Genomic DNA, 22,386 nt, shown 5'->3' on the forward strand with positions numbered 1-22,386 from the left:
GAATGCAGCTAACCACTGTAGTTAGTGTCCCGACAGCGCAGGCACGTTCATTTGTTTGTATACATGTGATGGAGAACGTGTCTGACACTGCTGTGGCGTGACACTGTGGGCTGGGCTTTGCTGTGTACCGCCACTTGCATTCCCGCCAGCTGCTCTGGCGGGCGCCTCCGTGGCCGTGATCGTCTAGTGGTTAGGACATTGCGTTGTGGCCGCAATAACCCAGGTTCGAATCCTGGTCACGGCAATTTTGAAAGTTTTTCCTTGCTGCCGTTGCATTGACGATAGTGCACGAGTACTCGAAATCACAGTGCTTTCTTGGTTGTTCACTCGTGTTCCGCAGGCCGCAGTTTGTACTACCACTTCATCACAAGTGTAACCTCCTTGAGCTCACATATGTTTGTTACATGGAGCATTCTAGCTCCGCCTGACAGGTACAGCTATGACACTTTAGTGGTTACGGAAAGCCCAGGTTCGAAACCTGGTCACGGCACGAAAACGTCTCTTGATGCTGTCTCCTTAACTACGACAGCTACAGACAAGTGGCGTCGCTACCATATGGCGGGCACGGCATTTTCTTGTTGTGGGTGGCCTAAAGAGACGCTTCCAGTGGGAGAGCAGTGAAAATACATGGCACGGCGATTGCCAAGATACTTCCATTTCGAAGTGATCTTTGTAGTACAAAGGGAACGTTTTGCCGCCGCTCTTCCAAGGGTAACGTGGCCGAGCGGTCTAAGGCGCTGGTTTTAGGCACCAGTCTCTTCGGAGGCGTGGGTTCGAATCCCACCGTTGCCAATTTTGGCGTCTCATTTTTGTGCCGTTGCTGTGTGTTCTCGTGGAGTAGGACGCAGCTCATGTGACGCGCGTGTTGCGTAGGTAGCGTGGCCGAGCGGTCTAAGGCGCTGGTTTCAGGCACCAGTCTCTTCGGAGGCGTGGGTTCCAATACCGCAGCTGCCAAACGTGTAATGTTTCCTGCATCGAAGGCAGATGCACTCATTGCCCGCAAAGGAAACAGCACAACAAGGCGTGAGCGTCTGCTTCGTGAATTGTCGTAGAACAGTACGTGGTGCAACGGCAGGATTTGTAGGCGCCTTTTGCCCTCATCACTGCTGGCGTTCGTCTCCACGATATGCGTCCAGAACATGCCGTTCTATAGCGTGCGAAAGTGGATTTTTTACAGGTGTCGTAAGTTAATCGTGGGTGCTTGCTGCGTTCGCTGGAGGAGCACTGGCGCCGTAATCCGGTGTAGTCTAGTGGCTAGGATACCTGGCTCTCACCCAGGAGGCCCGGGTTCGATTCCCGGTACCGGAAATGCGCGTTTTTTGTTGCTCCTCTTATGCGACTTGTCTCGACTTTGCTCGACTGACGCTACGCTGACGCGTGCAGAAAGCCACGTTAAGTATGATTCGTGGCAACACCCGACGGCGAGAGAGATGCAGCGTCTGTCCACTTGTTATCGAGTCACATGTCTGTAGTCAAGAGGCTTGGAGGACTGCAAGACATTGCCACGGAGGTGAATGCAGCTAACCACTGTAGTTAGTGTCCCGACAGCGCAGGCACGTTCATTTGTTTGTATACATGTGATGGAGAACGTGTCTGACACTGCTGTGGCGTGACACTGTGGGCTGGGCTTTGCTGTGTACCGCCACTTGCATTCCCGCCAGCTGCTCTGGCGGGCGCCTCCGTGGCCGTGATCGTCTAGTGGTTAGGACATTGCGTTGTGGCCGCAATAACCCAGGTTCGAATCCTGGTCACGGCAATTTTGAAAGTTTTTCCTTGCTGCCGTTGCATTGACGATAGTGCACGAGTACTCGAAATCACAGTGCTTTCTTGGTTGTTCACTCGTGTTCCGCAGGCCGCAGTTTGTACTACCACTTCATCACAAGTGTAACCTCCTTGAGCTCACATATGTTTGTTACATGGAGCATTCTAGCTCCGCCTGACAGGTACAGCTATGACACTTTAGTGGTTACGGAAAGCCCAGGTTCGAAACCTGGTCACGGCACGAAAACGTCTCTTGATGCTGTCTCCTTAACTACGACAGCTACAGACAAGTGGCGTCGCTACCATATGGCGGGCACGGCATTTTCTTGTTGTGGGTGGCCTAAAGAGACGCTTCCAGTGGGAGAGCAGTGAAAATACATGGCACGGCGATTGCCAAGATACTTCCATTTCGAAGTGATCTTTGTAGTACAAAGGGAACGTTTTGCCGCCGCTCTTCCAAGGGTAACGTGGCCGAGCGGTCTAAGGCGCTGGTTTTAGGCACCAGTCTCTTCGGAGGCGTGGGTTCGAATCCCACCGTTGCCAATTTTGGCGTCTCATTTTTGTGCCGTTGCTGTGTGTTCTCGTGGAGTAGGACGCAGCTCATGTGACGCGCGTGTTGCGTAGGTAGCGTGGCCGAGCGGTCTAAGGCGCTGGTTTCAGGCACCAGTCTCTTCGGAGGCGTGGGTTCCAATACCGCAGCTGCCAAACGTGTAATGTTTCCTGCATCGAAGGCAGATGCACTCATTGCCCGCAAAGGAAACAGCACAACAAGGCGTGAGCGTCTGCTTCGTGAATTGTCGTAGAACAGTACGTGGTGCAACGGCAGGATTTGTAGGCGCCTTTTGCCCTCATCACTGCTGGCGTTCGTCTCCACGATATGCGTCCAGAACATGCCGTTCTATAGCGTGCGAAAGTGGATTTTTTACAGGTGTCGTAAGTTAATCGTGGGTGCTTGCTGCGTTCGCTGGAGGAGCACTGGCGCCGTAATCCGGTGTAGTCTAGTGGCTAGGATACCTGGCTCTCACCCAGGAGGCCCGGGTTCGATTCCCGGTACCGGAAATGCGCGTTTTTGTTGCTCCTCTTATGCGACTTGTCTCGACTTTGCTCGACTGACGCTACGCTGACGCGTGCAGAAAGCCACGTTAAGTATGATTCGTGGCAACACCCGACGGCGAGAGAGATGCAGCGTCTGTCCACTTGTTATCGAGTCACATGTCTGTAGTCAAGAGGCTTGGAGGACTGCAAGACATTGCCACGGAGGTGAATGCAGCTAACCACTGTAGTTAGTGTCCCGACAGCGCAGGCACGTTCATTTGTTTGTATACATGTGATGGAGAACGTGTCTGACACTGCTGTGGCGTGACACTGTGGGCTGGGCTTTGCTGTGTACCGCCACTTGCATTCCCGCCAGCTGCTCTGGCGGGCGCCTCCGTGGCCGTGATCGTCTAGTGGTTAGGACATTGCGTTGTGGCCGCAATAACCCAGGTTCGAATCCTGGTCACGGCAATTTTGAAAGTTTTTCCTTGCTGCCGTTGCATTGACGATAGTGCACGAGTACTCGAAATCACAGTGCTTTCTTGGTTGTTCACTCGTGTTCCGCAGGCCGCAGTTTGTACTACCACTTCATCACAAGTGTAACCTCCTTGAGCTCACATATGTTTGTTACATGGAGCATTCTAGCTCCGCCTGACAGGTACAGCTATGACACTTTAGTGGTTACGGAAAGCCCAGGTTCGAAACCTGGTCACGGCACGAAAACGTCTCTTGATGCTGTCTCCTTAACTACGACAGCTACAGACAAGTGGCGTCGCTACCATATGGCGGGCACGGCATTTTCTTGTTGTGGGTGGCCTAAAGAGACGCTTCCAGTGGGAGAGCAGTGAAAATACATGGCACGGCGATTGCCAAGATACTTCCATTTCGAAGTGATCTTTGTAGTACAAAGGGAACGTTTTGCCGCCGCTCTTCCAAGGGTAACGTGGCCGAGCGGTCTAAGGCGCTGGTTTTAGGCACCAGTCTCTTCGGAGGCGTGGGTTCGAATCCCACCGTTGCCAATTTTGGCGTCTCATTTTTGTGCCGTTGCTGTGTGTTCTCGTGGAGTAGGACGCAGCTCATGTGACGCGCGTGTTGCGTAGGTAGCGTGGCCGAGCGGTCTAAGGCGCTGGTTTCAGGCACCAGTCTCTTCGGAGGCGTGGGTTCCAATACCGCAGCTGCCAAACGTGTAATGTTTCCTGCATCGAAGGCAGATGCACTCATTGCCCGCAAAGGAAACAGCACAACAAGGCGTGAGCGTCTGCTTCGTGAATTGTCGTAGAACAGTACGTGGTGCAACGGCAGGATTTGTAGGCGCCTTTTGCCCTCATCACTGCTGGCGTTCGTCTCCACGATATGCGTCCAGAACATGCCGTTCTATAGCGTGCGAAAGTGGATTTTTTACAGGTGTCGTAAGTTAATCGTGGGTGCTTGCTGCGTTCGCTGGAGGAGCACTGGCGCCGTAATCCGGTGTAGTCTAGTGGCTAGGATACCTGGCTCTCACCCAGGAGGCCCGGGTTCGATTCCCGGTACCGGAAATGCGCGTTTTTGTTGCTCCTCTTATGCGACTTGTCTCGACTTTGCTCGACTGACGCTACGCTGACGCGTGCAGAAAGCCACGTTAAGTATGATTCGTGGCAACACCCGACGGCGAGAGAGATGCAGCGTCTGTCCACTTGTTATCGAGTCACATGTCTGTAGTCAAGAGGCTTGGAGGACTGCAAGACATTGCCACGGAGGTGAATGCAGCTAACCACTGTAGTTAGTGTCCCGACAGCGCAGGCACGTTCATTTGTTTGTATACATGTGATGGAGAACGTGTCTGACACTGCTGTGGCGTGACACTGTGGGCTGGGCTTTGCTGTGTACCGCCACTTGCATTCCCGCCAGCTGCTCTGGCGGGCGCCTCCGTGGCCGTGATCGTCTAGTGGTTAGGACATTGCGTTGTGGCCGCAATAACCCAGGTTCGAATCCTGGTCACGGCAATTTTGAAAGTTTTTCCTTGCTGCCGTTGCATTGACGATAGTGCACGAGTACTCGAAATCACAGTGCTTTCTTGGTTGTTCACTCGTGTTCCGCAGGCCGCAGTTTGTACTACCACTTCATCACAAGTGTAACCTCCTTGAGCTCACATATGTTTGTTACATGGAGCATTCTAGCTCCGCCTGACAGGTACAGCTATGACACTTTAGTGGTTACGGAAAGCCCAGGTTCGAAACCTGGTCACGGCACGAAAACGTCTCTTGATGCTGTCTCCTTAACTACGACAGCTACAGACAAGTGGCGTCGCTACCATATGGCGGGCACGGCATTTTCTTGTTGTGGGTGGCCTAAAGAGACGCTTCCAGTGGGAGAGCAGTGAAAATACATGGCACGGCGATTGCCAAGATACTTCCATTTCGAAGTGATCTTTGTAGTACAAAGGGAACGTTTTGCCGCCGCTCTTCCAAGGGTAACGTGGCCGAGCGGTCTAAGGCGCTGGTTTTAGGCACCAGTCTCTTCGGAGGCGTGGGTTCGAATCCCACCGTTGCCAATTTTGGCGTCTCATTTTTGTGCCGTTGCTGTGTGTTCTCGTGGAGTAGGACGCAGCTCATGTGACGCGCGTGTTGCGTAGGTAGCGTGGCCGAGCGGTCTAAGGCGCTGGTTTCAGGCACCAGTCTCTTCGGAGGCGTGGGTTCCAATACCGCAGCTGCCAAACGTGTAATGTTTCCTGCATCGAAGGCAGATGCACTCATTGCCCGCAAAGGAAACAGCACAACAAGGCGTGAGCGTCTGCTTCGTGAATTGTCGTAGAACAGTACGTGGTGCAACGGCAGGATTTGTAGGCGCCTTTTGCCCTCATCACTGCTGGCGTTCGTCTCCACGATATGCGTCCAGAACATGCCGTTCTATAGCGTGCGAAAGTGGATTTTTTACAGGTGTCGTAAGTTAATCGTGGGTGCTTGCTGCGTTCGCTGGAGGAGCACTGGCGCCGTAATCCGGTGTAGTCTAGTGGCTAGGATACCTGGCTCTCACCCAGGAGGCCCGGGTTCGATTCCCGGTACCGGAAATGCGCGTTTTTGTTGCTCCTCTTATGCGACTTGTCTCGACTTTGCTCGACTGACGCTACGCTGACGCGTGCAGAAAGCCACGTTAAGTATGATTCGTGGCAACACCCGACGGCGAGAGAGATGCAGCGTCTGTCCACTTGTTATCGAGTCACATGTCTGTAGTCAAGAGGCTTGGAGGACTGCAAGACATTGCCACGGAGGTGAATGCAGCTAACCACTGTAGTTAGTGTCCCGACAGCGCAGGCACGTTCATTTGTTTGTATACATGTGATGGAGAACGTGTCTGACACTGCTGTGGCGTGACACTGTGGGCTGGGCTTTGCTGTGTACCGCCACTTGCATTCCCGCCAGCTGCTCTGGCGGGCGCCTCCGTGGCCGTGATCGTCTAGTGGTTAGGACATTGCGTTGTGGCCGCAATAACCCAGGTTCGAATCCTGGTCACGGCAATTTTGAAAGTTTTTCCTTGCTGCCGTTGCATTGACGATAGTGCACGAGTACTCGAAATCACAGTGCTTTCTTGGTTGTTCACTCGTGTTCCGCAGGCCGCAGTTTGTACTACCACTTCATCACAAGTGTAACCTCCTTGAGCTCACATATGTTTGTTACATGGAGCATTCTAGCTCCGCCTGACAGGTACAGCTATGACACTTTAGTGGTTACGGAAAGCCCAGGTTCGAAACCTGGTCACGGCACGAAAACGTCTCTTGATGCTGTCTCCTTAACTACGACAGCTACAGACAAGTGGCGTCGCTACCATATGGCGGGCACGGCATTTTCTTGTTGTGGGTGGCCTAAAGAGACGCTTCCAGTGGGAGAGCAGTGAAAATACATGGCACGGCGATTGCCAAGATACTTCCATTTCGAAGTGATCTTTGTAGTACAAAGGGAACGTTTTGCCGCCGCTCTTCCAAGGGTAACGTGGCCGAGCGGTCTAAGGCGCTGGTTTTAGGCACCAGTCTCTTCGGAGGCGTGGGTTCGAATCCCACCGTTGCCAATTTTGGCGTCTCATTTTTGTGCCGTTGCTGTGTGTTCTCGTGGAGTAGGACGCAGCTCATGTGACGCGCGTGTTGCGTAGGTAGCGTGGCCGAGCGGTCTAAGGCGCTGGTTTCAGGCACCAGTCTCTTCGGAGGCGTGGGTTCCAATACCGCAGCTGCCAAACGTGTAATGTTTCCTGCATCGAAGGCAGATGCACTCATTGCCCGCAAAGGAAACAGCACAACAAGGCGTGAGCGTCTGCTTCGTGAATTGTCGTAGAACAGTACGTGGTGCAACGGCAGGATTTGTAGGCGCCTTTTGCCCTCATCACTGCTGGCGTTCGTCTCCACGATATGCGTCCAGAACATGCCGTTCTATAGCGTGCGAAAGTGGATTTTTTACAGGTGTCGTAAGTTAATCGTGGGTGCTTGCTGCGTTCGCTGGAGGAGCACTGGCGCCGTAATCCGGTGTAGTCTAGTGGCTAGGATACCTGGCTCTCACCCAGGAGGCCCGGGTTCGATTCCCGGTACCGGAAATGCGCGTTTTTGTTGCTCCTCTTATGCGACTTGTCTCGACTTTGCTCGACTGACGCTACGCTGACGCGTGCAGAAAGCCACGTTAAGTATGATTCGTGGCAACACCCGACGGCGAGAGAGATGCAGCGTCTGTCCACTTGTTATCGAGTCACATGTCTGTAGTCAAGAGGCTTGGAGGACTGCAAGACATTGCCACGGAGGTGAATGCAGCTAACCACTGTAGTTAGTGTCCCGACAGCGCAGGCACGTTCATTTGTTTGTATACATGTGATGGAGAACGTGTCTGACACTGCTGTGGCGTGACACTGTGGGCTGGGCTTTGCTGTGTACCGCCACTTGCATTCCCGCCAGCTGCTCTGGCGGGCGCCTCCGTGGCCGTGATCGTCTAGTGGTTAGGACATTGCGTTGTGGCCGCAATAACCCAGGTTCGAATCCTGGTCACGGCAATTTTGAAAGTTTTTCCTTGCTGCCGTTGCATTGACGATAGTGCACGAGTACTCGAAATCACAGTGCTTTCTTGGTTGTTCACTCGTGTTCCGCAGGCCGCAGTTTGTACTACCACTTCATCACAAGTGTAACCTCCTTGAGCTCACATATGTTTGTTACATGGAGCATTCTAGCTCCGCCTGACAGGTACAGCTATGACACTTTAGTGGTTACGGAAAGCCCAGGTTCGAAACCTGGTCACGGCACGAAAACGTCTCTTGATGCTGTCTCCTTAACTACGACAGCTACAGACAAGTGGCGTCGCTACCATATGGCGGGCACGGCATTTTCTTGTTGTGGGTGGCCTAAAGAGACGCTTCCAGTGGGAGAGCAGTGAAAATACATGGCACGGCGATTGCCAAGATACTTCCATTTCGAAGTGATCTTTGTAGTACAAAGGGAACGTTTTGCCGCCGCTCTTCCAAGGGTAACGTGGCCGAGCGGTCTAAGGCGCTGGTTTTAGGCACCAGTCTCTTCGGAGGCGTGGGTTCGAATCCCACCGTTGCCAATTTTGGCGTCTCATTTTTGTGCCGTTGCTGTGTGTTCTCGTGGAGTAGGACGCAGCTCATGTGACGCGCGTGTTGCGTAGGTAGCGTGGCCGAGCGGTCTAAGGCGCTGGTTTCAGGCACCAGTCTCTTCGGAGGCGTGGGTTCCAATACCGCAGCTGCCAAACGTGTAATGTTTCCTGCATCGAAGGCAGATGCACTCATTGCCCGCAAAGGAAACAGCACAACAAGGCGTGAGCGTCTGCTTCGTGAATTGTCGTAGAACAGTACGTGGTGCAACGGCAGGATTTGTAGGCGCCTTTTGCCCTCATCACTGCTGGCGTTCGTCTCCACGATATGCGTCCAGAACATGCCGTTCTATAGCGTGCGAAAGTGGATTTTTTACAGGTGTCGTAAGTTAATCGTGGGTGCTTGCTGCGTTCGCTGGAGGAGCACTGGCGCCGTAATCCGGTGTAGTCTAGTGGCTAGGATACCTGGCTCTCACCCAGGAGGCCCGGGTTCGATTCCCGGTACCGGAAATGCGCGTTTTTGTTGCTCCTCTTATGCGACTTGTCTCGACTTTGCTCGACTGACGCTACGCTGACGCGTGCAGAAAGCCACGTTAAGTATGATTCGTGGCAACACCCGACGGCGAGAGAGATGCAGCGTCTGTCCACTTGTTATCGAGTCACATGTCTGTAGTCAAGAGGCTTGGAGGACTGCAAGACATTGCCACGGAGGTGAATGCAGCTAACCACTGTAGTTAGTGTCCCGACAGCGCAGGCACGTTCATTTGTTTGTATACATGTGATGGAGAACGTGTCTGACACTGCTGTGGCGTGACACTGTGGGCTGGGCTTTGCTGTGTACCGCCACTTGCATTCCCGCCAGCTGCTCTGGCGGGCGCCTCCGTGGCCGTGATCGTCTAGTGGTTAGGACATTGCGTTGTGGCCGCAATAACCCAGGTTCGAATCCTGGTCACGGCAATTTTGAAAGTTTTTCCTTGCTGCCGTTGCATTGACGATAGTGCACGAGTACTCGAAATCACAGTGCTTTCTTGGTTGTTCACTCGTGTTCCGCAGGCCGCAGTTTGTACTACCACTTCATCACAAGTGTAACCTCCTTGAGCTCACATATGTTTGTTACATGGAGCATTCTAGCTCCGCCTGACAGGTACAGCTATGACACTTTAGTGGTTACGGAAAGCCCAGGTTCGAAACCTGGTCACGGCACGAAAACGTCTCTTGATGCTGTCTCCTTAACTACGACAGCTACAGACAAGTGGCGTCGCTACCATATGGCGGGCACGGCATTTTCTTGTTGTGGGTGGCCTAAAGAGACGCTTCCAGTGGGAGAGCAGTGAAAATACATGGCACGGCGATTGCCAAGATACTTCCATTTCGAAGTGATCTTTGTAGTACAAAGGGAACGTTTTGCCGCCGCTCTTCCAAGGGTAACGTGGCCGAGCGGTCTAAGGCGCTGGTTTTAGGCACCAGTCTCTTCGGAGGCGTGGGTTCGAATCCCACCGTTGCCAATTTTGGCGTCTCATTTTTGTGCCGTTGCTGTGTGTTCTCGTGGAGTAGGACGCAGCTCATGTGACGCGCGTGTTGCGTAGGTAGCGTGGCCGAGCGGTCTAAGGCGCTGGTTTCAGGCACCAGTCTCTTCGGAGGCGTGGGTTCCAATACCGCAGCTGCCAAACGTGTAATGTTTCCTGCATCGAAGGCAGATGCACTCATTGCCCGCAAAGGAAACAGCACAACAAGGCGTGAGCGTCTGCTTCGTGAATTGTCGTAGAACAGTACGTGGTGCAACGGCAGGATTTGTAGGCGCCTTTTGCCCTCATCACTGCTGGCGTTCGTCTCCACGATATGCGTCCAGAACATGCCGTTCTATAGCGTGCGAAAGTGGATTTTTTACAGGTGTCGTAAGTTAATCGTGGGTGCTTGCTGCGTTCGCTGGAGGAGCACTGGCGCCGTAATCCGGTGTAGTCTAGTGGCTAGGATACCTGGCTCTCACCCAGGAGGCCCGGGTTCGATTCCCGGTACCGGAAATGCGCGTTTTTGTTGCTCCTCTTATGCGACTTGTCTCGACTTTGCTCGACTGACGCTACGCTGACGCGTGCAGAAAGCCACGTTAAGTATGATTCGTGGCAACACCCGACGGCGAGAGAGATGCAGCGTCTGTCCACTTGTTATCGAGTCACATGTCTGTAGTCAAGAGGCTTGGAGGACTGCAAGACATTGCCACGGAGGTGAATGCAGCTAACCACTGTAGTTAGTGTCCCGACAGCGCAGGCACGTTCATTTGTTTGTATACATGTGATGGAGAACGTGTCTGACACTGCTGTGGCGTGACACTGTGGGCTGGGCTTTGCTGTGTACCGCCACTTGCATTCCCGCCAGCTGCTCTGGCGGGCGCCTCCGTGGCCGTGATCGTCTAGTGGTTAGGACATTGCGTTGTGGCCGCAATAACCCAGGTTCGAATCCTGGTCACGGCAATTTTGAAAGTTTTTCCTTGCTGCCGTTGCATTGACGATAGTGCACGAGTACTCGAAATCACAGTGCTTTCTTGGTTGTTCACTCGTGTTCCGCAGGCCGCAGTTTGTACTACCACTTCATCACAAGTGTAACCTCCTTGAGCTCACATATGTTTGTTACATGGAGCATTCTAGCTCCGCCTGACAGGTACAGCTATGACACTTTAGTGGTTACGGAAAGCCCAGGTTCGAAACCTGGTCACGGCACGAAAACGTCTCTTGATGCTGTCTCCTTAACTACGACAGCTACAGACAAGTGGCGTCGCTACCATATGGCGGGCACGGCATTTTCTTGTTGTGGGTGGCCTAAAGAGACGCTTCCAGTGGGAGAGCAGTGAAAATACATGGCACGGCGATTGCCAAGATACTTCCATTTCGAAGTGATCTTTGTAGTACAAAGGGAACGTTTTGCCGCCGCTCTTCCAAGGGTAACGTGGCCGAGCGGTCTAAGGCGCTGGTTTTAGGCACCAGTCTCTTCGGAGGCGTGGGTTCGAATCCCACCGTTGCCAATTTTGGCGTCTCATTTTTGTGCCGTTGCTGTGTGTTCTCGTGGAGTAGGACGCAGCTCATGTGACGCGCGTGTTGCGTAGGTAGCGTGGCCGAGCGGTCTAAGGCGCTGGTTTCAGGCACCAGTCTCTTCGGAGGCGTGGGTTCCAATACCGCAGCTGCCAAACGTGTAATGTTTCCTGCATCGAAGGCAGATGCACTCATTGCCCGCAAAGGAAACAGCACAACAAGGCGTGAGCGTCTGCTTCGTGAATTGTCGTAGAACAGTACGTGGTGCAACGGCAGGATTTGTAGGCGCCTTTTGCCCTCATCACTGCTGGCGTTCGTCTCCACGATATGCGTCCAGAACATGCCGTTCTATAGCGTGCGAAAGTGGATTTTTTACAGGTGTCGTAAGTTAATCGTGGGTGCTTGCTGCGTTCGCTGGAGGAGCACTGGCGCCGTAATCCGGTGTAGTCTAGTGGCTAGGATACCTGGCTCTCACCCAGGAGGCCCGGGTTCGATTCCCGGTACCGGAAATGCGCGTTTTTGTTGCTCCTCTTATGCGACTTGTCTCGACTTTGCTCGACTGACGCTACGCTGACGCGTGCAGAAAGCCACGTTAAGTATGATTCGTGGCAACACCCGACGGCGAGAGAGATGCAGCGTCTGTCCACTTGTTATCGAGTCACATGTCTGTAGTCAAGAGGCTTGGAGGACTGCAAGACATTGCCACGGAGGTGAATGCAGCTAACCACTGTAGTTAGTGTCCCGACAGCGCAGGCACGTTCATTTGTTTGTATACATGTGATGGAGAACGTGTCTGACACTGCTGTGGCGTGACACTGTGGGCTGGGCTTTGCTGTGTACCGCCACTTGCATTCCCGCCAGCTGCTCTGGCGGGCGCCTCCGTGGCCGTGATCGTCTAGTGGTTAGGACATTGCGTTGTGGCCGCAATAACCCAGGTTCGAATCCTGGTCACGGCAATTTTGAAAGTTTTTCCTTGCTGCCGTTGCATTGACGATAGTGCACGAGTACTCGAAATCACAGTGCTTTCTTGGTTGTTCACTCGTGTTCCGCAGGCCGCAGTTTGTACTACCACTTCATCACAAGTGTAACCTCCTTGAGCTCACATATGTTTGTTACATGGAGCATTCTAGCTCCGCCTGACAGGTACAGCTATGACACTTTAGTGGTTACGGAAAGCCCAGGTTCGAAACCTGGTCACGGCACGAAAACGTCTCTTGATGCTGTCTCCTTAACTACGACAGCTACAGACAAGTGGCGTCGCTACCATATGGCGGGCACGGCATTTTCTTGTTGTGGGTGGCCTAAAGAGACGCTTCCAGTGGGAGAGCAGTGAAAATACATGGCACGGCGATTGCCAAGATACTTCCATTTCGAAGTGATCTTTGTAGTACAAAGGGAACGTTTTGCCGCCGCTCTTCCAAGGGTAACGTGGCCGAGCGGTCTAAGGCGCTGGTTTTAGGCACCAGTCTCTTCGGAGGCGTGGGTTCGAATCCCACCGTTGCCAATTTTGGCGTCTCATTTTTGTGCCGTTGCTGTGTGTTCTCGTGGAGTAGGACGCAGCTCATGTGACGCGCGTGTTGCGTAGGTAGCGTGGCCGAGCGGTCTAAGGCGCTGGTTTCAGGCACCAGTCTCTTCGGAGGCGTGGGTTCCAATACCGCAGCTGCCAAACGTGTAATGTTTCCTGCATCGAAGGCAGATGCACTCATTGCCCGCAAAGGAAACAGCACAACAAGGCGTGAGCGTCTGCTTCGTGAATTGTCGTAGAACAGTACGTGGTGCAACGGCAGGATTTGTAGGCGCCTTTTGCCCTCATCACTGCTGGCGTTCGTCTCCACGATATGCGTCCAGAACATGCCGTTCTATAGCGTGCGAAAGTGGATTTTTTACAGGTGTCGTAAGTTAATCGTGGGTGCTTGCTGCGTTCGCTGGAGGAGCACTGGCGCCGTAATCCGGTGTAGTCTAGTGGCTAGGATACCTGGCTCTCACCCAGGAGGCCCGGGTTCGATTCCCGGTACCGGAAATGCGCGTTTTTGTTGCTCCTCTTATGCGACTTGTCTCGACTTTGCTCGACTGACGCTACGCTGACGCGTGCAGAAAGCCACGTTAAGTATGATTCGTGGCAACACCCGACGGCGAGAGAGATGCAGCGTCTGTCCACTTGTTATCGAGTCACATGTCTGTAGTCAAGAGGCTTGGAGGACTGCAAGACATTGCCACGGAGGTGAATGCAGCTAACCACTGTAGTTAGTGTCCCGACAGCGCAGGCACGTTCATTTGTTTGTATACATGTGATGGAGAACGTGTCTGACACTGCTGTGGCGTGACACTGTGGGCTGGGCTTTGCTGTGTACCGCCACTTGCATTCCCGCCAGCTGCTCTGGCGGGCGCCTCCGTGGCCGTGATCGTCTAGTGGTTAGGACATTGCGTTGTGGCCGCAATAACCCAGGTTCGAATCCTGGTCACGGCAATTTTGAAAGTTTTTCCTTGCTGCCGTTGCATTGACGATAGTGCACGAGTACTCGAAATCACAGTGCTTTCTTGGTTGTTCACTCGTGTTCCGCAGGCCGCAGTTTGTACTACCACTTCATCACAAGTGTAACCTCCTTGAGCTCACATATGTTTGTTACATGGAGCATTCTAGCTCCGCCTGACAGGTACAGCTATGACACTTTAGTGGTTACGGAAAGCCCAGGTTCGAAACCTGGTCACGGCACGAAAACGTCTCTTGATGCTGTCTCCTTAACTACGACAGCTACAGACAAGTGGCGTCGCTACCATATGGCGGGCACGGCATTTTCTTGTTGTGGGTGGCCTAAAGAGACGCTTCCAGTGGGAGAGCAGTGAAAATACATGGCACGGCGATTGCCAAGATACTTCCATTTCGAAGTGATCTTTGTAGTACAAAGGGAACGTTTTGCCGCCGCTCTTCCAAGGGTAACGTGGCCGAGCGGTCTAAGGCGCTGGTTTTAGGCACCAGTCTCTTCGGAGGCGTGGGTTCGAATCCCACCGTTGCCAATTTTGGCGTCTCATTTTTGTGCCGTTGCTGTGTGTTCTCGTGGAGTAGGACGCAGCTCATGTGACGCGCGTGTTGCGTAGGTAGCGTGGCCGAGCGGTCTAAGGCGCTGGTTTCAGGCACCAGTCTCTTCGGAGGCGTGGGTTCCAATACCGCAGCTGCCAAACGTGTAATGTTTCCTGCATCGAAGGCAGATGCACTCATTGCCCGCAAAGGAAACAGCACAACAAGGCGTGAGCGTCTGCTTCGTGAATTGTCGTAGAACAGTACGTGGTGCAACGGCAGGATTTGTAGGCGCCTTTTGCCCTCATCACTGCTGGCGTTCGTCTCCACGATATGCGTCCAGAACATGCCGTTCTATAGCGTGCGAAAGTGGATTTTTTACAGGTGTCGTAAGTTAATCGTGGGTGCTTGCTGCGTTCGCTGGAGGAGCACTGGCGCCGTAATCCGGTGTAGTCTAGTGGCTAGGATACCTGGCTCTCACCCAGGAGGCCCGGGTTCGATTCCCGGTACCGGAAATGCGCGTTTTTGTTGCTCCTCTTATGCGACTTGTCTCGACTTTGCTCGACTGACGCTACGCTGACGCGTGCAGAAAGCCACGTTAAGTATGATTCGTGGCAACACCCGACGGCGAGAGAGATGCAGCGTCTGTCCACTTGTTATCGAGTCACATGTCTGTAGTCAAGAGGCTTGGAGGACTGCAAGACATTGCCACGGAGGTGAATGCAGCTAACCACTGTAGTTAGTGTCCCGACAGCGCAGGCACGTTCATTTGTTTGTATACATGTGATGGAGAACGTGTCTGACACTGCTGTGGCGTGACACTGTGGGCTGGGCTTTGCTGTGTACCGCCACTTGCATTCCCGCCAGCTGCTCTGGCGGGCGCCTCCGTGGCCGTGATCGTCTAGTGGTTAGGACATTGCGTTGTGGCCGCAATAACCCAGGTTCGAATCCTGGTCACGGCAATTTTGAAAGTTTTTCCTTGCTGCCGTTGCATTGACGATAGTGCACGAGTACTCGAAATCACAGTGCTTTCTTGGTTGTTCACTCGTGTTCCGCAGGCCGCAGTTTGTACTACCACTTCATCACAAGTGTAACCTCCTTGAGCTCACATATGTTTGTTACATGGAGCATTCTAGCTCCGCCTGACAGGTACAGCTATGACACTTTAGTGGTTACGGAAAGCCCAGGTTCGAAACCTGGTCACGGCACGAAAACGTCTCTTGATGCTGTCTCCTTAACTACGACAGCTACAGACAAGTGGCGTCGCTACCATATGGCGGGCACGGCATTTTCTTGTTGTGGGTGGCCTAAAGAGACGCTTCCAGTGGGAGAGCAGTGAAAATACATGGCACGGCGATTGCCAAGATACTTCCATTTCGAAGTGATCTTTGTAGTACAAAGGGAACGTTTTGCCGCCGCTCTTCCAAGGGTAACGTGGCCGAGCGGTCTAAGGCGCTGGTTTTAGGCACCAGTCTCTTCGGAGGCGTGGGTTCGAATCCCACCGTTGCCAATTTTGGCGTCTCATTTTTGTGCCGTTGCTGTGTGTTCTCGTGGAGTAGGACGCAGCTCATGTGACGCGCGTGTTGCGTAGGTAGCGTGGCCGAGCGGTCTAAGGCGCTGGTTTCAGGCACCAGTCTCTTCGGAGGCGTGGGTTCCAATACCGCAGCTGCCAAACGTGTAATGTTTCCTGCATCGAAGGCAGATGCACTCATTGCCCGCAAAGGAAACAGCACAACAAGGCGTGAGCGTCTGCTTCGTGAATTGTCGTAGAACAGTACGTGGTGCAACGGCAGGATTTGTAGGCGCCTTTTGCCCTCATCACTGCTGGCGTTCGTCTCCACGATATGCGTCCAGAACATGCCGTTCTATAGCGTGCGAAAGTGGATTTTTTACAGGTGTCGTAAGTTAATCGTGGGTGCTTGCTGCGTTCGCTGGAGGAGCACTGGCGCCGTAATCCGGTGTAGTCTAGTGGCTAGGATACCTGGCTCTCACCCAGGAGGCCCGGGTTCGATTCCCGGTACCGGAAATGCGCGTTTTTGTTGCTCCTCTTATGCGACTTGTCTCGACTTTGCTCGACTGACGCTACGCTGACGCGTGCAGAAAGCCACGTTAAGTATGATTCGTGGCAACACCCGACGGCGAGAGAGATGCAGCGTCTGTCCACTTGTTATCGAGTCACATGTCTGTAGTCAAGAGGCTTGGAGGACTGCAAGACATTGCCACGGAGGTGAATGCAGCTAACCACTGTAGTTAGTGTCCCGACAGCGCAGGCACGTTCATTTGTTTGTATACATGTGATGGAGAACGTGTCTGACACTGCTGTGGCGTGACACTGTGGGCTGGGCTTTGCTGTGTACCGCCACTTGCATTCCCGCCAGCTGCTCTGGCGGGCGCCTCCGTGGCCGTGATCGTCTAGTGGTTAGGACATTGCGTTGTGGCCGCAATAACCCAGGTTCGAATCCTGGTCACGGCAATTTTGAAAGTTTTTCCTTGCTGCCGTTGCATTGACGATAGTGCACGAGTACTCGAAATCAGAGTGCTTTCTTGGTTGTTCACTCGTGTTCCGCAGGCCGCAGTTTGTACTACCACTTCATCACAAGTGTAACCTCCTTGAGCTCACATATGTTTGTTACATGGAGCATTCTAGCTCCGCCTGACAGGTACAGCTATGACACTTTAGTGGTTACGGAAAGCCCAGGTTCGAAACCTGGTCACGGCACGAAAACGTCTCTTGATGCTGTCTCCTTAACTACGACAGCTACAGACAAGTGGCGTCGCTACCATATGGCGGGCACGGCATTTTCTTGTTGTGGGTGGCCTAAAGAGACGCTTCCAGTGGGAGAGCAGTGAAAATACATGGCACGGCGATTGCCAAGATACTTCCATTTCGAAGTGATCTTTGTAGTACAAAGGGAACGTTTTGCCGCCGCTCTTCCAAGGGTAACGTGGCCGAGCGGTCTAAGGCGCTGGTTTTAGGCACCAGTCTCTTCGGAGGCGTGGGTTCGAATCCCACCGTTGCCAATTTTGGCGTCTCATTTTTGTGCCGTTGCTGTGTGTTCTCGTGGAGTAGGACGCAGCTCATGTGACGCGCGTGTTGCGTAGGTAGCGTGGCCGAGCGGTCTAAGGCGCTGGTTTCAGGCACCAGTCTCTTCGGAGGCGTGGGTTCCAATACCGCAGCTGCCAAACGTGTAATGTTTCCTGCATCGAAGGCAGATGCACTCATTGCCCGCAAAGGAAACAGCACAACAAGGCGTGAGCGTCTGCTTCGTGAATTGTCGTAGAACAGTACGTGGTGCAACGGCAGGATTTGTAGGCGCCTTTTGCCCTCATCACTGCTGGCGTTCGTCTCCACGATATGCGTCCAGAACATGCCGTTCTATAGCGTGCGAAAGTGGATTTTTTACAGGTGTCGTAAGTTAATCGTGGGTGCTTGCTGCGTTCGCTGGAGGAGCACTGGCGCCGTAATCCGGTGTAGTCTAGTGGCTAGGATACCTGGCTCTCACCCAGGAGGCCCGGGTTCGATTCCCGGTACCGGAAATGCGCGTTTTTGTTGCTCCTCTTATGCGACTTGTCTCGACTTTGCTCGACTGACGCTACGCTGACGCGTGCAGAAAGCCACGTTAAGTATGATTCGTGGCAACACCCGACGGCGAGAGAGATGCAGCGTCTGTCCACTTGTTATCGAGTCACATGTCTGTAGTCAAGAGGCTTGGAGGACTGCAAGACATTGCCACGGAGGTGAATGCAGCTAACCACTGTAGTTAGTGTCCCGACAGCGCAGGCACGTTCATTTGTTTGTATACATGTGATGGAGAACGTGTCTGACACTGCTGTGGCGTGACACTGTGGGCTGGGCTTTGCTGTGTACCGCCACTTGCATTCCCGCCAGCTGCTCTGGCGGGCGCCTCCGTGGCCGTGATCGTCTAGTGGTTAGGACATTGCGTTGTGGCCGCAATAACCCAGGTTCGAATCCTGGTCACGGCAATTTTGAAAGTTTTTCCTTGCTGCCGTTGCATTGACGATAGTGCACGAGTACTCGAAATCACAGTGCTTTCTTGGTTGTTCACTCGTGTTCCGCAGGCCGCAGTTTGTACTACCACTTCATCACAAGTGTAACCTCCTTGAGCTCACATATGTTTGTTACATGGAGCATTCTAGCTCCGCCTGACAGGTACAGCTATGACACTTTAGTGGTTACGGAAAGCCCAGGTTCGAAACCTGGTCACGGCACGAAAACGTCTCTTGATGCTGTCTCCTTAACTACGACAGCTACAGACAAGTGGCGTCGCTACCATATGGCGGGCACGGCATTTTCTTGTTGTGGGTGGCCTAAAGAGACGCTTCCAGTGGGAGAGCAGTGAAAATACATGGCACGGCGATTGCCAAGATACTTCCATTTCGAAGTGATCTTTGTAGTACAAAGGGAACGTTTTGCCGCCGCTCTTCCAAGGGTAACGTGGCCGAGCGGTCTAAGGCGCTGGTTTTAGGCACCAGTCTCTTCGGAGGCGTGGGTTCGAATCCCACCGTTGCCAATTTTGGCGTCTCATTTTTGTGCCGTTGCTGTGTGTTCTCGTGGAGTAGGACGCAGCTCATGTGACGCGCGTGTTGCGTAGGTAGCGTGGCCGAGCGGTCTAAGGCGCTGGTTTCAGGCACCAGTCTCTTCGGAGGCGTGGGTTCCAATACCGCAGCTGCCAAACGTGTAATGTTTCCTGCATCGAAGGCAGATGCACTCATTGCCCGCAAAGGAAACAGCACAACAAGGCGTGAGCGTCTGCTTCGTGAATTGTCGTAGAACAGTACGTGGTGCAACGGCAGGATTTGTAGGCGCCTTTTGCCCTCATCACTGCTGGCGTTCGTCTCCACGATATGCGTCCAGAACATGCCGTTCTATAGCGTGCGAAAGTGGATTTTTTACAGGTGTCGTAAGTTAATCGTGGGTGCTTGCTGCGTTCGCTGGAGGAGCACTGGCGCCGTAATCCGGTGTAGTCTAGTGGCTAGGATACCTGGCTCTCACCCAGGAGGCCCGGGTTCGATTCCCGGTACCGGAAATGCGCGTTTTTGTTGCTCCTCTTATGCGACTTGTCTCGACTTTGCTCGACTGACGCTACGCTGACGCGTGCAGAAAGCCACGTTAAGTATGATTCGTGGCAACACCCGACGGCGAGAGAGATGCAGCGTCTGTCCACTTGTTATCGAGTCACATGTCTGTAGTCAAGAGGCTTGGAGGACTGCAAGACATTGCCACGGAGGTGAATGCAGCTAACCACTGTAGTTAGTGTCCCGACAGCGCAGGCACGTTCATTTGTTTGTATACATGTGATGGAGAACGTGTCTGACACTGCTGTGGCGTGACACTGTGGGCTGGGCTTTGCTGTGTACCGCCACTTGCATTCCCGCCAGCTGCTCTGGCGGGCGCCTCCGTGGCCGTGATCGTCTAGTGGTTAGGACATTGCGTTGTGGCCGCAATAACCCAGGTTCGAATCCTGGTCACGGCAATTTTGAAAGTTTTTCCTTGCTGCCGTTGCATTGACGATAGTGCACGAGTACTCGAAATCACAGTGCTTTCTTGGTTGTTCACTCGTGTTCCGCAGGCCGCAGTTTGTACTACCACTTCATCACAAGTGTAACCTCCTTGAGCTCACATATGTTTGTTACATGGAGCATTCTAGCTCCGCCTGACAGGTACAGCTATGACACTTTAGTGGTTACGGAAAGCCCAGGTTCGAAACCTGGTCACGGCACGAAAACGTCTCTTGATGCTGTCTCCTTAACTACGACAGCTACAGACAAGTGGCGTCGCTACCATATGGCGGGCACGGCATTTTCTTGTTGTGGGTGGCCTAAAGAGACGCTTCCAGTGGGAGAGCAGTGAAAATACATGGCACGGCGATTGCCAAGATACTTCCATTTCGAAGTGATCTTTGTAGTACAAAGGGAACGTTTTGCCGCCGCTCTTCCAAGGGTAACGTGGCCGAGCGGTCTAAGGCGCTGGTTTTAGGCACCAGTCTCTTCGGAGGCGTGGGTTCGAATCCCACCGTTGCCAATTTTGGCGTCTCATTTTTGTGCCGTTGCTGTGTGTTCTCGTGGAGTAGGACGCAGCTCATGTGACGCGCGTGTTGCGTAGGTAGCGTGGCCGAGCGGTCTAAGGCGCTGGTTTCAGGCACCAGTCTCTTCGGAGGCGTGGGTTCCAATACCGCAGCTGCCAAACGTGTAATGTTTCCTGCATCGAAGGCAGATGCACTCATTGCCCGCAAAGGAAACAGCACAACAAGGCGTGAGCGTCTGCTTCGTGAATTGTCGTAGAACAGTACGTGGTGCAACGGCAGGATTTGTAGGCGCCTTTTGCCCTCATCACTGCTGGCGTTCGTCTCCACGATATGCGTCCAGAACATGCCGTTCTATAGCGTGCGAAAGTGGATTTTTTACAGGTGTCGTAAGTTAATCGTGGGTGCTTGCTGCGTTCGCTGGAGGAGCACTGGCGCCGTAATCCGGTGTAGTCTAGTGGCTAGGATACCTGGCTCTCACCCAGGAGGCCCGGGTTCGATTCCCGGTACCGGAAATGCGCGTTTTTGTTGCTCCTCTTATGCGACTTGTCTCGACTTTGCTCGACTGACGCTACGCTGACGCGTGCAGAAAGCCACGTTAAGTATGATTCGTGGCAACACCCGACGGCGAGAGAGATGCAGCGTCTGTCCACTTGTTATCGAGTCACATGTCTGTAGTCAAGAGGCTTGGAGGACTGCAAGACATTGCCACGGAGGTGAATGCAGCTAACCACTGTAGTTAGTGTCCCGACAGCGCAGGCACGTTCATTTGTTTGTATACATGTGATGGAGAACGTGTCTGACACTGCTGTGGCGTGACACTGTGGGCTGGGCTTTGCTGTGTACCGCCACTTGCATTCCCGCCAGCTGCTCTGGCGGGCGCCTCCGTGGCCGTGATCGTCTAGTGGTTAGGACATTGCGTTGTGGCCGCAATAACCCAGGTTCGAATCCTGGTCACGGCAATTTTGAAAGTTTTTCCTTGCTGCCGTTGCATTGACGATAGTGCACGAGTACTCGAAATCACAGTGCTTTCTTGGTTGTTCACTCGTGTTCCGCAGGCCGCAGTTTGTACTACCACTTCATCACAAGTGTAACCTCCTTGAGCTCACATATGTTTGTTACATGGAGCATTCTAGCTCCGCCTGACAGGTACAGCTATGACACTTTAGTGGTTACGGAAAGCCCAGGTTCGAAACCTGGTCACGGCACGAAAACGTCTCTTGATGCTGTCTCCTTAACTACGACAGCTACAGACAAGTGGCGTCGCTACCATATGGCGGGCACGGCATTTTCTTGTTGTGGGTGGCCTAAAGAGACGCTTCCAGTGGGAGAGCAGTGAAAATACATGGCACGGCGATTGCCAAGATACTTCCATTTCGAAGTGATCTTTGTAGTACAAAGGGAACGTTTTGCCGCCGCTCTTCCAAGGGTAACGTGGCCGAGCGGTCTAAGGCGCTGGTTTTAGGCACCAGTCTCTTCGGAGGCGTGGGTTCGAATCCCACCGTTGCCAATTTTGGCGTCTCATTTTTGTGCCGTTGCTGTGTGTTCTCGTGGAGTAGGACGCAGCTCATGTGACGCGCGTGTTGCGTAGGTAGCGTGGCCGAGCGGTCTAAGGCGCTGGTTTCAGGCACCAGTCTCTTCGGAGGCGTGGGTTCCAATACCGCAGCTGCCAAACGTGTAATGTTTCCTGCATCGAAGGCAGATGCACTCATTGCCCGCAAAGGAAACAGCACAACAAGGCGTGAGCGTCTGCTTCGTGAATTGTCGTAGAACAGTACGTGGTGCAACGGCAGGATTTGTAGGCGCCTTTTGCCCTCATCACTGCTGGCGTTCGTCTCCACGATATGCGTCCAGAACATGCCGTTCTATAGCGTGCGAAAGTGGATTTTTTACAGGTGTCGTAAGTTAATCGTGGGTGCTTGCTGCGTTCGCTGGAGGAGCACTGGCGC

At 53.3% G+C, this 22,386-nt stretch overlaps 44 non-coding genes across 44 annotated transcripts; all 44 read left to right on the forward strand.

The window, feature by feature from the left end:
• Positions 1 to 172: 172 nt before the first annotated feature.
• Positions 173 to 244, forward strand: Trnah-gug (transfer RNA histidin (anticodon GUG)). The gene has a single exon. It is a non-coding gene; the product is annotated as a tRNA-His (tRNA).
• Positions 245 to 710: 466 nt separating this feature from the next.
• Trnal-uag (transfer RNA leucine (anticodon UAG)) lies at positions 711 to 792 on the forward strand. The gene has a single exon. It is a non-coding gene; the product is annotated as a tRNA-Leu (tRNA).
• A 444-nt stretch (positions 793 to 1,236) lies between these two features.
• On the forward strand, positions 1,237 to 1,308 carry Trnae-cuc (transfer RNA glutamic acid (anticodon CUC)). The gene has a single exon. It is a non-coding gene; the product is annotated as a tRNA-Glu (tRNA).
• Positions 1,309 to 1,684: 376 nt separating this feature from the next.
• Positions 1,685 to 1,756, forward strand: Trnah-gug (transfer RNA histidin (anticodon GUG)). Its single transcript has one exon. It is a non-coding gene; the product is annotated as a tRNA-His (tRNA).
• Positions 1,757 to 2,222: 466 nt separating this feature from the next.
• Trnal-uag (transfer RNA leucine (anticodon UAG)) lies at positions 2,223 to 2,304 on the forward strand. The gene has a single exon. It is a non-coding gene; the product is annotated as a tRNA-Leu (tRNA).
• A 444-nt stretch (positions 2,305 to 2,748) lies between these two features.
• On the forward strand, positions 2,749 to 2,820 carry Trnae-cuc (transfer RNA glutamic acid (anticodon CUC)). Its single transcript has one exon. It is a non-coding gene; the product is annotated as a tRNA-Glu (tRNA).
• Positions 2,821 to 3,195: 375 nt separating this feature from the next.
• Positions 3,196 to 3,267, forward strand: Trnah-gug (transfer RNA histidin (anticodon GUG)). The gene has a single exon. It is a non-coding gene; the product is annotated as a tRNA-His (tRNA).
• Positions 3,268 to 3,733: 466 nt separating this feature from the next.
• Trnal-uag (transfer RNA leucine (anticodon UAG)) lies at positions 3,734 to 3,815 on the forward strand. The gene has a single exon. It is a non-coding gene; the product is annotated as a tRNA-Leu (tRNA).
• Positions 3,816 to 4,259: 444 nt separating this feature from the next.
• On the forward strand, positions 4,260 to 4,331 carry Trnae-cuc (transfer RNA glutamic acid (anticodon CUC)). Its single transcript has one exon. It is a non-coding gene; the product is annotated as a tRNA-Glu (tRNA).
• A 375-nt stretch (positions 4,332 to 4,706) lies between these two features.
• Positions 4,707 to 4,778, forward strand: Trnah-gug (transfer RNA histidin (anticodon GUG)). The gene has a single exon. It is a non-coding gene; the product is annotated as a tRNA-His (tRNA).
• A 466-nt stretch (positions 4,779 to 5,244) lies between these two features.
• Trnal-uag (transfer RNA leucine (anticodon UAG)) lies at positions 5,245 to 5,326 on the forward strand. Its single transcript has one exon. It is a non-coding gene; the product is annotated as a tRNA-Leu (tRNA).
• Positions 5,327 to 5,770: 444 nt separating this feature from the next.
• On the forward strand, positions 5,771 to 5,842 carry Trnae-cuc (transfer RNA glutamic acid (anticodon CUC)). Its single transcript has one exon. It is a non-coding gene; the product is annotated as a tRNA-Glu (tRNA).
• A 375-nt stretch (positions 5,843 to 6,217) lies between these two features.
• Trnah-gug (transfer RNA histidin (anticodon GUG)) lies at positions 6,218 to 6,289 on the forward strand. The gene has a single exon. It is a non-coding gene; the product is annotated as a tRNA-His (tRNA).
• Positions 6,290 to 6,755: 466 nt separating this feature from the next.
• Trnal-uag (transfer RNA leucine (anticodon UAG)) lies at positions 6,756 to 6,837 on the forward strand. Its single transcript has one exon. It is a non-coding gene; the product is annotated as a tRNA-Leu (tRNA).
• Positions 6,838 to 7,281: 444 nt separating this feature from the next.
• Trnae-cuc (transfer RNA glutamic acid (anticodon CUC)) lies at positions 7,282 to 7,353 on the forward strand. Its single transcript has one exon. It is a non-coding gene; the product is annotated as a tRNA-Glu (tRNA).
• A 375-nt stretch (positions 7,354 to 7,728) lies between these two features.
• Trnah-gug (transfer RNA histidin (anticodon GUG)) lies at positions 7,729 to 7,800 on the forward strand. The gene has a single exon. It is a non-coding gene; the product is annotated as a tRNA-His (tRNA).
• Positions 7,801 to 8,266: 466 nt separating this feature from the next.
• Positions 8,267 to 8,348, forward strand: Trnal-uag (transfer RNA leucine (anticodon UAG)). The gene has a single exon. It is a non-coding gene; the product is annotated as a tRNA-Leu (tRNA).
• A 444-nt stretch (positions 8,349 to 8,792) lies between these two features.
• On the forward strand, positions 8,793 to 8,864 carry Trnae-cuc (transfer RNA glutamic acid (anticodon CUC)). Its single transcript has one exon. It is a non-coding gene; the product is annotated as a tRNA-Glu (tRNA).
• A 375-nt stretch (positions 8,865 to 9,239) lies between these two features.
• On the forward strand, positions 9,240 to 9,311 carry Trnah-gug (transfer RNA histidin (anticodon GUG)). Its single transcript has one exon. It is a non-coding gene; the product is annotated as a tRNA-His (tRNA).
• A 466-nt stretch (positions 9,312 to 9,777) lies between these two features.
• On the forward strand, positions 9,778 to 9,859 carry Trnal-uag (transfer RNA leucine (anticodon UAG)). The gene has a single exon. It is a non-coding gene; the product is annotated as a tRNA-Leu (tRNA).
• A 444-nt stretch (positions 9,860 to 10,303) lies between these two features.
• Trnae-cuc (transfer RNA glutamic acid (anticodon CUC)) lies at positions 10,304 to 10,375 on the forward strand. The gene has a single exon. It is a non-coding gene; the product is annotated as a tRNA-Glu (tRNA).
• Positions 10,376 to 10,750: 375 nt separating this feature from the next.
• On the forward strand, positions 10,751 to 10,822 carry Trnah-gug (transfer RNA histidin (anticodon GUG)). The gene has a single exon. It is a non-coding gene; the product is annotated as a tRNA-His (tRNA).
• A 466-nt stretch (positions 10,823 to 11,288) lies between these two features.
• Positions 11,289 to 11,370, forward strand: Trnal-uag (transfer RNA leucine (anticodon UAG)). The gene has a single exon. It is a non-coding gene; the product is annotated as a tRNA-Leu (tRNA).
• Positions 11,371 to 11,814: 444 nt separating this feature from the next.
• On the forward strand, positions 11,815 to 11,886 carry Trnae-cuc (transfer RNA glutamic acid (anticodon CUC)). The gene has a single exon. It is a non-coding gene; the product is annotated as a tRNA-Glu (tRNA).
• Positions 11,887 to 12,261: 375 nt separating this feature from the next.
• Trnah-gug (transfer RNA histidin (anticodon GUG)) lies at positions 12,262 to 12,333 on the forward strand. Its single transcript has one exon. It is a non-coding gene; the product is annotated as a tRNA-His (tRNA).
• Positions 12,334 to 12,799: 466 nt separating this feature from the next.
• Trnal-uag (transfer RNA leucine (anticodon UAG)) lies at positions 12,800 to 12,881 on the forward strand. Its single transcript has one exon. It is a non-coding gene; the product is annotated as a tRNA-Leu (tRNA).
• A 444-nt stretch (positions 12,882 to 13,325) lies between these two features.
• Positions 13,326 to 13,397, forward strand: Trnae-cuc (transfer RNA glutamic acid (anticodon CUC)). Its single transcript has one exon. It is a non-coding gene; the product is annotated as a tRNA-Glu (tRNA).
• A 375-nt stretch (positions 13,398 to 13,772) lies between these two features.
• Trnah-gug (transfer RNA histidin (anticodon GUG)) lies at positions 13,773 to 13,844 on the forward strand. Its single transcript has one exon. It is a non-coding gene; the product is annotated as a tRNA-His (tRNA).
• Positions 13,845 to 14,310: 466 nt separating this feature from the next.
• Positions 14,311 to 14,392, forward strand: Trnal-uag (transfer RNA leucine (anticodon UAG)). Its single transcript has one exon. It is a non-coding gene; the product is annotated as a tRNA-Leu (tRNA).
• A 444-nt stretch (positions 14,393 to 14,836) lies between these two features.
• Trnae-cuc (transfer RNA glutamic acid (anticodon CUC)) lies at positions 14,837 to 14,908 on the forward strand. Its single transcript has one exon. It is a non-coding gene; the product is annotated as a tRNA-Glu (tRNA).
• A 375-nt stretch (positions 14,909 to 15,283) lies between these two features.
• Trnah-gug (transfer RNA histidin (anticodon GUG)) lies at positions 15,284 to 15,355 on the forward strand. The gene has a single exon. It is a non-coding gene; the product is annotated as a tRNA-His (tRNA).
• Positions 15,356 to 15,821: 466 nt separating this feature from the next.
• Trnal-uag (transfer RNA leucine (anticodon UAG)) lies at positions 15,822 to 15,903 on the forward strand. The gene has a single exon. It is a non-coding gene; the product is annotated as a tRNA-Leu (tRNA).
• Positions 15,904 to 16,347: 444 nt separating this feature from the next.
• Trnae-cuc (transfer RNA glutamic acid (anticodon CUC)) lies at positions 16,348 to 16,419 on the forward strand. Its single transcript has one exon. It is a non-coding gene; the product is annotated as a tRNA-Glu (tRNA).
• A 375-nt stretch (positions 16,420 to 16,794) lies between these two features.
• On the forward strand, positions 16,795 to 16,866 carry Trnah-gug (transfer RNA histidin (anticodon GUG)). Its single transcript has one exon. It is a non-coding gene; the product is annotated as a tRNA-His (tRNA).
• A 466-nt stretch (positions 16,867 to 17,332) lies between these two features.
• Trnal-uag (transfer RNA leucine (anticodon UAG)) lies at positions 17,333 to 17,414 on the forward strand. The gene has a single exon. It is a non-coding gene; the product is annotated as a tRNA-Leu (tRNA).
• Positions 17,415 to 17,858: 444 nt separating this feature from the next.
• Positions 17,859 to 17,930, forward strand: Trnae-cuc (transfer RNA glutamic acid (anticodon CUC)). The gene has a single exon. It is a non-coding gene; the product is annotated as a tRNA-Glu (tRNA).
• A 375-nt stretch (positions 17,931 to 18,305) lies between these two features.
• On the forward strand, positions 18,306 to 18,377 carry Trnah-gug (transfer RNA histidin (anticodon GUG)). The gene has a single exon. It is a non-coding gene; the product is annotated as a tRNA-His (tRNA).
• Positions 18,378 to 18,843: 466 nt separating this feature from the next.
• Positions 18,844 to 18,925, forward strand: Trnal-uag (transfer RNA leucine (anticodon UAG)). The gene has a single exon. It is a non-coding gene; the product is annotated as a tRNA-Leu (tRNA).
• Positions 18,926 to 19,369: 444 nt separating this feature from the next.
• On the forward strand, positions 19,370 to 19,441 carry Trnae-cuc (transfer RNA glutamic acid (anticodon CUC)). Its single transcript has one exon. It is a non-coding gene; the product is annotated as a tRNA-Glu (tRNA).
• A 375-nt stretch (positions 19,442 to 19,816) lies between these two features.
• On the forward strand, positions 19,817 to 19,888 carry Trnah-gug (transfer RNA histidin (anticodon GUG)). The gene has a single exon. It is a non-coding gene; the product is annotated as a tRNA-His (tRNA).
• Positions 19,889 to 20,354: 466 nt separating this feature from the next.
• Positions 20,355 to 20,436, forward strand: Trnal-uag (transfer RNA leucine (anticodon UAG)). Its single transcript has one exon. It is a non-coding gene; the product is annotated as a tRNA-Leu (tRNA).
• Positions 20,437 to 20,880: 444 nt separating this feature from the next.
• Positions 20,881 to 20,952, forward strand: Trnae-cuc (transfer RNA glutamic acid (anticodon CUC)). The gene has a single exon. It is a non-coding gene; the product is annotated as a tRNA-Glu (tRNA).
• Positions 20,953 to 21,327: 375 nt separating this feature from the next.
• Positions 21,328 to 21,399, forward strand: Trnah-gug (transfer RNA histidin (anticodon GUG)). Its single transcript has one exon. It is a non-coding gene; the product is annotated as a tRNA-His (tRNA).
• A 466-nt stretch (positions 21,400 to 21,865) lies between these two features.
• Trnal-uag (transfer RNA leucine (anticodon UAG)) lies at positions 21,866 to 21,947 on the forward strand. The gene has a single exon. It is a non-coding gene; the product is annotated as a tRNA-Leu (tRNA).
• Positions 21,948 to 22,386: the final 439 nt, after the last annotated feature.

Source organism: Schistocerca cancellata, unplaced genomic scaffold (assembly GCF_023864275.1).
Source record: "Schistocerca cancellata isolate TAMUIC-IGC-003103 unplaced genomic scaffold, iqSchCanc2.1 HiC_scaffold_545, whole genome shotgun sequence".
In the NCBI taxonomy this organism is placed as follows: domain Eukaryota; kingdom Metazoa; phylum Arthropoda; class Insecta; order Orthoptera; family Acrididae; genus Schistocerca; species Schistocerca cancellata.